Below are 7,926 nucleotides of genomic sequence, written 5' to 3' on the forward strand. Positions count from 1 at the left end.
GGCTCTGATACCCAGGCTTTATGACTCTGCTGCTGCTACCACTGCAACCCAGGGGACTGCCAGAGTGTGTGCAGGTCACGTCCCAGTGGGGCTCTGCCTGACTCAGCACTGAAAAATGGTTTACCCCTGAGTCATTCAGACAATTGATATTGTTGAGAAACCACGGCGTGTAGGCCCTAGGCTGGGCATCGTGCCTGCTTCTAGGGACAGTCAATTGAGTAAGACACTGGCCTCATCTTCAACGTGTTTACAATCCTGTGGCAATAAACAATTAGAAGCCACTGGTTCTAGGACCTTAATTAGGAATTTCTCCTGATTACCGCTTTGGTTAAGAATTGACATGAACGCATCTCCAGCTAATCAGTCAACAAATATTTACTGAGCACCTACTATGTGCCAGGCTCTGTTTTAGGTATTTGGGGTACATCAGTGAACAAATAAACAATAGAAATATAAATAAATGAGCCTTCAAGGCCTGCTTTTATCTCTCTGCCCATCTCAGTCCTGGGAAAATAAATGTGGGTGCTTTAGGCTAAACCACCAAATGATCACCTTTTTTTTGAGACAGGGTCTCCTGTTGTCCAGGCTGAAGTGCAGTGGTGCAAACACAGCTCACTGCATCCTCAACCTCCTGGACTCAAGCAATCCTTGCACCTCAGCCTCCCGTGTAGATGGGGTCACAGGCATGTGCCACCACACCAGGCTGATTTTTAAATTTTTTGTTAAGAAAAGGTCTCACCATGTTGCCCATGCTGGTCTCAAACTCCTGGGCTCAAGTGATTTTCCCAAAGCACTGAGATTAGAGGCGTAAGCCACCGCAACAGCCCATGATCAACTTAATTCTAAGGCATTTCCCACCTCCACCCTCATTCCCTGAACTCCCATCCTCCTTTGATCCTCAGTCAAGGCCAACTTCAAAAACTCCTTGGTAATCAGCTGGACACTTGCAGGTCCCAGACCTTCAGCAGCTTGTGGGAATGTCCCATGAGGAACATTTTTTTTTTTTGTCAAAAGAATGCCAGGAGTTTAATTACTGTGTGGCCCATGGAGGTGATTTCCATTTATCAGCCAGAACCCAGACAGATCCTAGGAAGGCCCGTTGTGTGAGGCCGTGGCCGCCGTGGCCTGCTCTCACCAGCAAAGGATAACCCTGGGGCCTGCGCCCTGGGCAGGGGCAGCCGGAATGCTTTGAATGCTTCCCGTGCATGTGGCCTTGGGTTTTGCCACTGGCTACAGCGGGTGGTTTAATTAATAAATGTCCACTGCTTGTCATTTATCATTAGCAAAACAGGAGGGGTTGGAGGTGGGGGCAGCCAAGAGGGCAGGGAAGCTTTCTCCGAACAAGGTGCACCGATAAATTAAAGCTTTACCCATCAGTCTCACAGGCTGACTGCTGTTGTACAGCCCCACGTTGCTTTCCTCTGGTTCAGAGGCCAGTCTCACCTTTCTGAAGGGCTTTGCAGCAGCTATAGGGGGTTTCATCTGTGATTGTGTCTCCCTTGTCAAATCTCAGCAAAGGACTGTGTTGTGTGGTATGGAGGAGAGACAGCAGCATGTGCCCAGGGCACTGGTTCCCATCAGCGCTGCAAACTGAAACTCTGGTGGATCCAGAAACTATGGTGGATCCAGAAACTATGGTGGATCCAGCCTGAGGCTGGATTTTTGTTTCACTTCAATGGCATTTGACAAATTGGAAATTTTTACATAAAAATTCAAGTTTCTGGCTTCTATTAAAAAAGCAAAGTGAGGCAAAACCAAACCCTCTTTTTCAGTGTGGCAACAAGCAGCTGATGGCCGGGCAGGGCAGCCATGTGAGGTTGTGTGAGTTGTGCACTACACAAAAGCACCTAGCAGAAGGGGCAAATGGAGGCTGAATCTAGGCCAGGCTGTCTTTCCAGCAGAAGCCCTGTAGGCAGGATGAGGGCCTTCCACTTTCCCACCACTGCCAACAATCCCTGCTACTTTACTCACCTACTCTATTCATGTATGTACCAATCTGAGCTTGGTAAGTACTTGGTGTTTTCATTCGTAGTATATATTCAGGGCACTATTTCGTCTTCTCTATGTGAGGAATGCCTCTTCAACCTTCAAGGCTCAGCTCAACTCATAGAAGCTCCCTGGTGGTACCCTCCTCTGTATTTTCTCAGCAGCAAACCAGACTGCTATTACAACACTCAGCACACCCTTGTGCTCTGATTTGTTAACACATCCTGTTTCCTGCAGACTTTGAGCCCCTTGAAGATAGATTGTACCATTTCTACTTTTCCTCTGCCTGGTACATAATGGGCACTAAATCAGTAGGGCTGAATGAATGGGTTTATGGCCAAGTGTGCCCCAGGCAAGGGAGGCCTCCAAAAGGCTGCCTAAAATCCCAAGCCAGGAAGGGTTAATGAAAGATTTCAACTTAGGGGTTTTGAAAGACCCTAGACTCCTAGGTTTCTTCTCTTGGACACTCTATGGGGCACTTAAAATCCTGAGCCATGCTGATTTTGGGATTTCCTCTGACCAGAAGGCTGAATGTTTAAGACTTTTCACATTCGCTTGTTCTGTTGTAAGGAGCTAGTAAGAGCTCAGCCTGGCCTCTGCCAAAACCACTCTTAAAGGAACAGCAGACACAGTGCAGCCAATAGAGGCTGCAGGGAAGAAGGATGGCTGTGACTCGTGCAGAGCAATTCTGGGATCCTGGAACCTGAAATACATCCCCTACCCAGAAATTTAGCCTGAAATTTCTTTAAGATCAAAAGGTGAACCTTCCTTCTAATAATCAGAGAGGACTGAATGTGTTCTGCAAAGAAAAGACACACTGGTCTAAATTATTTCCAACTAACGTGTAAATGACTGATAGAGGTGGTTTTGTTGTTGTTGTTTTGTTTTTGTTGATTTTTCTTTTTTTCCCCTAAATGCTAGTTTGGTGCGAGGGTAAAAAGAGTTATAAAAGAACAACACCAAGGCGGGTGGATCACCAGGTCAGGAGTTCGATACCAGCCTGGCCAACATGGGGAAACCCCATCTCTGTTAAAAATACAAAAAATTAAATGGGCGTGGTGGCGCGCGCCTGTAATCCCAGCTACTCGGAGGCTGAGGCAGGAGAATCGCTTGAACCCGGAGGCGGAGGTTGCAGTGAGCCAAGATCGCGCCATTGCACTCCAGCCTGGGCGACAGTGCGAGACTCCGTCTTAAAAAAAAAAAAAAAGCAATAAGCCCTCTCGCCTAGTCTCTCCTTTGTCCTCCAGACCCTCGCGGCCGCTGGCGTTCGTGGTTCGCGCCCCCGCTTCCTCCGCCCCGCTGACTCGCCGCTTCCTCCTGGGCCCCATCGCCCCGAACCCGGGACTGCGCTTCCCGGCAGGCGCCACGGCTAATGAAGGGCTGAGGATTTGGCGGTGGCACCCCGAGAGTCCGGGTGAGGGGGCTTTGTACGCTGCGACGGCTGCCAGCACGGAGGCGGAGGCCCAGGGGCTGTGCACAGGTCGCCGCGGAGAGGCGTGCGATTTCCCAGCCGAGCGTCGAGGACCCTGCTGCCCAGGCCGGGCTGCAGACGTAGGCTCCTCTCTGGCGGCAGCGGGGGCGCGGCGACCCCCGTCTCTCGGCCTCCCCTTCGCACCCCACCTCCCGAGCCTTCCTCCTGCCGCAGCACGCCTGGCCTGGCCCGGCTGTGGCCGTCCTCAATCTCCGTGTCCCTCCTGTGATTGCATTGACACGGCCGGGGCGTTAGAACGGGACAAACTGAAGGCCTGATGAGAGAAAGGGAAAGTTAAGAATGCTGGAGCAGAACAATGGATTTCTCTTTCCCTTTCATGCGAGGGATCATGAGAAACACAGTTCATCAACCACCTCAATTCATTGACTCCACCAGCATCCATCAGGAGGATGCCTTTGATAACAACAGTGACATTGCTGAAAATGGTGGCCAGACACTATACGAAGCTACCTTGCAGCAAAGCTTTCAGTACTCACCTACAACACATCTTCCTTCACTCACAAATGGCTACCTACCATCAATCAACATGTATGAAACTCAAACCAAATACCAGTCGTATAATCGATATCCTAATGGGTCAGCCAATGGCTTTGGTGCAGTTACAAACTTTTAGCTCCACTGACTATTACCATTCAGAAATTCTAAACACAAGACCACATGAAATTCTAGAAAAACCTTCCCCTCCACAGCCACCACTCCCCTCCTTTAGTACCACAAACTGTGATTCCAAAGAAGACTGGCTCACCTGAAGTTAAACTAAAAATAACCAGAACTATCCAGAATGGCAGGGAATTGTTCAAATCTTCCCTTTGTGGAGACCTTTTAAATGAAGTATGGGCAAGTGAGCACATGAGAAGTCAAAGCATGAAAGCAGAAAAGAAAAGAGGAAAAAATCCAAAAAGCATGACTCATCAAGATCTGAAGAGTGCAAGTCAGACAAAATCCCCAAATTAGAACCAGAGGAACAAAATAGACCAAATGAGAGGGTTGACACCATATCAGAAAAACCAAGGGAAGATCCAGTACTAAAAAAGGAAGCCCCAGTTCAGCCAATACTATCTTCTGTTCCAACAACAGAAGTGTCTACTGATGTTAAATTTCAGGTTGGTGATCTTGTGTGGTCCAAGGTGGGAACCTATCCGTGGTGACCTTGTATGGATTCAGGTGATCCCCAGCTTGAAGTTCATTTCAAAATTAACACAAGAGGTGCCCGAGAATATCATGTCCAGTGTTTTAGCAAACAGCCAGAGAGGGCGTGGGTTCATGAAAAATGGGTACAGGAGTATAAAGATCATAAGCAGTATGAAGAATTACTGGCTGAGGCAACCACATGAGCCAGCAATCACTCTGAGAAACAAAAGATTCGGAAACCCTGACCTCAGAGAGAACATGCTCAATGGGATTTTGGCATTGCCCATGCAGAGAAAGCATTGAAAATGACTTGAGAAGAAAGAATAGAACAGCATACTTTTATCTATATTGATAAACAACCTGAAGACGGCTTATCCCAAGCAAAAAAGAATGTTGGGGCCGGGCGCGGTGGCTCACGCCAGTAATCCCAACACTTTGGGAGGCCAAGGAGAGTGGATCACGACGTCAGGAGATCGTAACTAACACACTGAAACCCCGTCTCTACTAAAAAAAAATGCAAAAAAATTAGCCGGACCTAGTGGTGTGCGCCTGTAGTCCCAGCTACTCGGGAGGCTGAGGCAGGAGAATGGCATGAACCCAGGAGGCAGAGCTTACAGTGAGCAGAGATCGCACCACTGCACTCCAGCCTGGGCAACAGAGTGAGACTCCCTCTCAAAAAAAAAAAAAAAAGAATGTTGTCTCCAAAGCCGAAGTTAAAAAAAACCTGATGACCAAGATCTGTGCTTTGTACTCAGCCAGAATAGACCAATGCAGGGGAGATGGCCTCCTCACTCTCAAGTACTGACATTCGAAGACACAGCCAGAGGCGGCGCATAAGTGTAGACGAGGAAGAGCCACCTCCTGGTAAAATAACCTGGAAAACTGTGGCAGCAAGGAAATCCTACCAGCTTCCATTACAATGCACAAAGGGAGCCTGGATTTGCAGAAGTGTAACATGTCTCCAGCTGTGAAAATTGAACAAGTGTTTGCTCTTCAGAATGCTACAGAGGATGGGAAATTAATCAATTTGTTTATTCAACAAAGGGAATTGGTAACAAAACAGAAGTAAGTGTCAAGGGGCAAGACAGGCTTATAATTTCTAGACCAAACCAGAGAAATGAAAAGCCAATGTAGAATATATCATCTCTTGAAGCAACATCTGGTTCTACAGGCTTAGCAGAAAAGAAGCAACAGAGAAGATCAATTAGAACTCGTTCTGAATCAGAGAAGTCCACTGAGGTTGTGTCAAAGAAGATAAAAAAGGAGCAGGTTGAAACAGTTCCTCAGGCTGCAGTGAAGACCAGATTACAGGAAGGGTGGGCAGACTGGGCAGTGCACGGCTCTGTCAGATTCAGTGACAGCTCTGTCTTCACAGCGGTTGAGGAAACTGTAGACTGACATTCCTATACAATTTCATCCCAGAAACTCCAGACTTGTAGTCTCCCTGCAAGATTTCTTTGTCTGTTGGCAGCTTGATAAACAGTTTCTTTGTTTTCGATTTTGATTTTGCCAATCATCATTATTGGCATTTTCCTGCCTGGTTTCTTCTTCAAGACACTGAACAATTGCTTTAACATTCAAATGATTTTTTTTTTTTTTTTTTTTTTCAGTTTGAGCTGGATGGGTACAGCTTAAATCATGGGTCCAGCCTAAAAACCACCATTTAACTTACACTCATCAATTTCAACATGGACTGTTTTTTGTTTTTATTTATTTATTTTTAATTTTTTTTTTTTTTTTTTTTTTTTTTTTTTTTTTTTTGAGATGGAGTCTCTCTCTGTCACCCAGGCTGGAGTGCAGTGGCGCAATCTCAGCTCACTGCAACCTCTGCTTCCCCTGTTCAAGCGATTCTCCTGCCTCAGCCTCCTGAGTAGCTGGAATTACAGGCACGTGCCACGCCCGGCTAATTTTATTTTATTTTATTTTTTGTATTTTTAGTAGAGACTGGGTTTCACCATGTTGGTCAGGCTGGTCTCGAACTCCTGACCTCGTGATCTGCCCACTTTGGCCTCCCAAAGGGCTGGGATTACAGGCATGAGCCACCGCCCCCGGCCAATTTTTTTGTTTTTAAATAAAGCATGATTAGTGCACATCTGCCAAAAAACAACAACAAAAAGCAAATTCTGAAAGAGAGCCCCGCAATGGGGAAAGAGGATGGGGAAAGAGGTGCCCAAAGGGAAGTGTGGAGTTTAGGAAAGACCAAAGTTAGCTCAGGATTTCCCCTGGAGCCTGGGGGTGGGGGAATTGTATTGAGATAAAGGAGCACCAGGCACATCTCTCTGGAGCTGACACACAGACCTCTGGGTAATGATTTCAAGCAGGAGGAGCAGGCAAAACCCACTAAGGGTGCCAGAAACAGCAAAATTGGGTGGGTAGATACACAGTCTACCTGGACTGGAGTAGAAAAAGGGAGGATAAAGAAGACAGTATTCACCCCACACACATTTGCTGTGGACTTACTATGTGCAGGGAGCCATGCCCAGTCCTGAGTTCAGTCTCCTGTTAGAAAAGTTTCATCAGAGCCTGACGGAGAGCAGATTTCCACAAACCCATCAATAACACTTAATGTGCAGTGCATTTTGGGCTCAAACCCTGAAGGTGCCTTGAAAAGGCTTGTAAGCTGGGGGTATAGTCCCCTGCCTGAGGAAGGATACCACAGGCTGGGCATAGCTCCACTGGCCCTTCTCAGGGTGGTTTTCCAGCCCCATTATTTTTATTTATTTATTTTTTGAACATAAACTCAAGATTTTATTGTCTTCTTAATAAAAGATGACACTTAGAACTGGATCACTTGGCCCTTTCTCTTCTTATCTCCTCCCAGTTCAAAATGCTTGCATCTTTTAATAGCCAGCATTCTCTTAGATCTGCAGTTGGGCTCAACGCACTCAAGCCTTAGCACAATCTTCTTTGTAGTTTTAGCCTTTTTCCGGAAAATCGGCTTAGTTTGCCCACCATAGCCACTCTGCTTCCTGTCATAACGCCGCTTTCCCTGGGCATACAGAGAATCTTTCCCCTTCTTGTACTATGTCACTTTGTGGGGTTGGTGCTTGCCACACTTCTTACAGAAAGTCCGGCGGGTTTTAGGGACGTTAACCATGCTTGTGAGAGCGATATCGGCATGGGGAAGAAAGAAAGAAGCCGCGCCGCAAACGGAAGTATATAGGAGGTTCCAGACCCCATTATTTTAAATTGCAACGACCAGCACTTTTGATCCTTTGTCCTATTTTTCTGAGCACCACTTACCCCTTTCTTACATAGGTTTTATTTATGTATGTGTTTATTGTCTGTTTTCCCCAGTAGAATGCTTCTCCACAAGG

At 46.9% G+C, this 7,926-nt stretch overlaps 2 pseudogenes; one reads left to right on the forward strand and one right to left on the reverse strand.

Moving 5' to 3' along the window:
- The first annotated feature begins 3,657 nt into the window (after nucleotides 1-3,657).
- On the forward strand, nucleotides 3,658-6,173 carry LOC103243356 (histone-lysine N-methyltransferase NSD3-like; annotated as a pseudogene).
- Nucleotides 6,174-7,347: 1,174 nt separating this feature from the next.
- Nucleotides 7,348-7,721, reverse strand: LOC103243357 (large ribosomal subunit protein eL42-like; annotated as a pseudogene).
- Nucleotides 7,722-7,926: the final 205 nt, after the last annotated feature.

This window comes from Chlorocebus sabaeus, chromosome 16, assembly GCF_047675955.1.
Source record: "Chlorocebus sabaeus isolate Y175 chromosome 16, mChlSab1.0.hap1, whole genome shotgun sequence".
Lineage (NCBI taxonomy): Eukaryota > Metazoa > Chordata > Mammalia > Primates > Cercopithecidae > Chlorocebus > Chlorocebus sabaeus.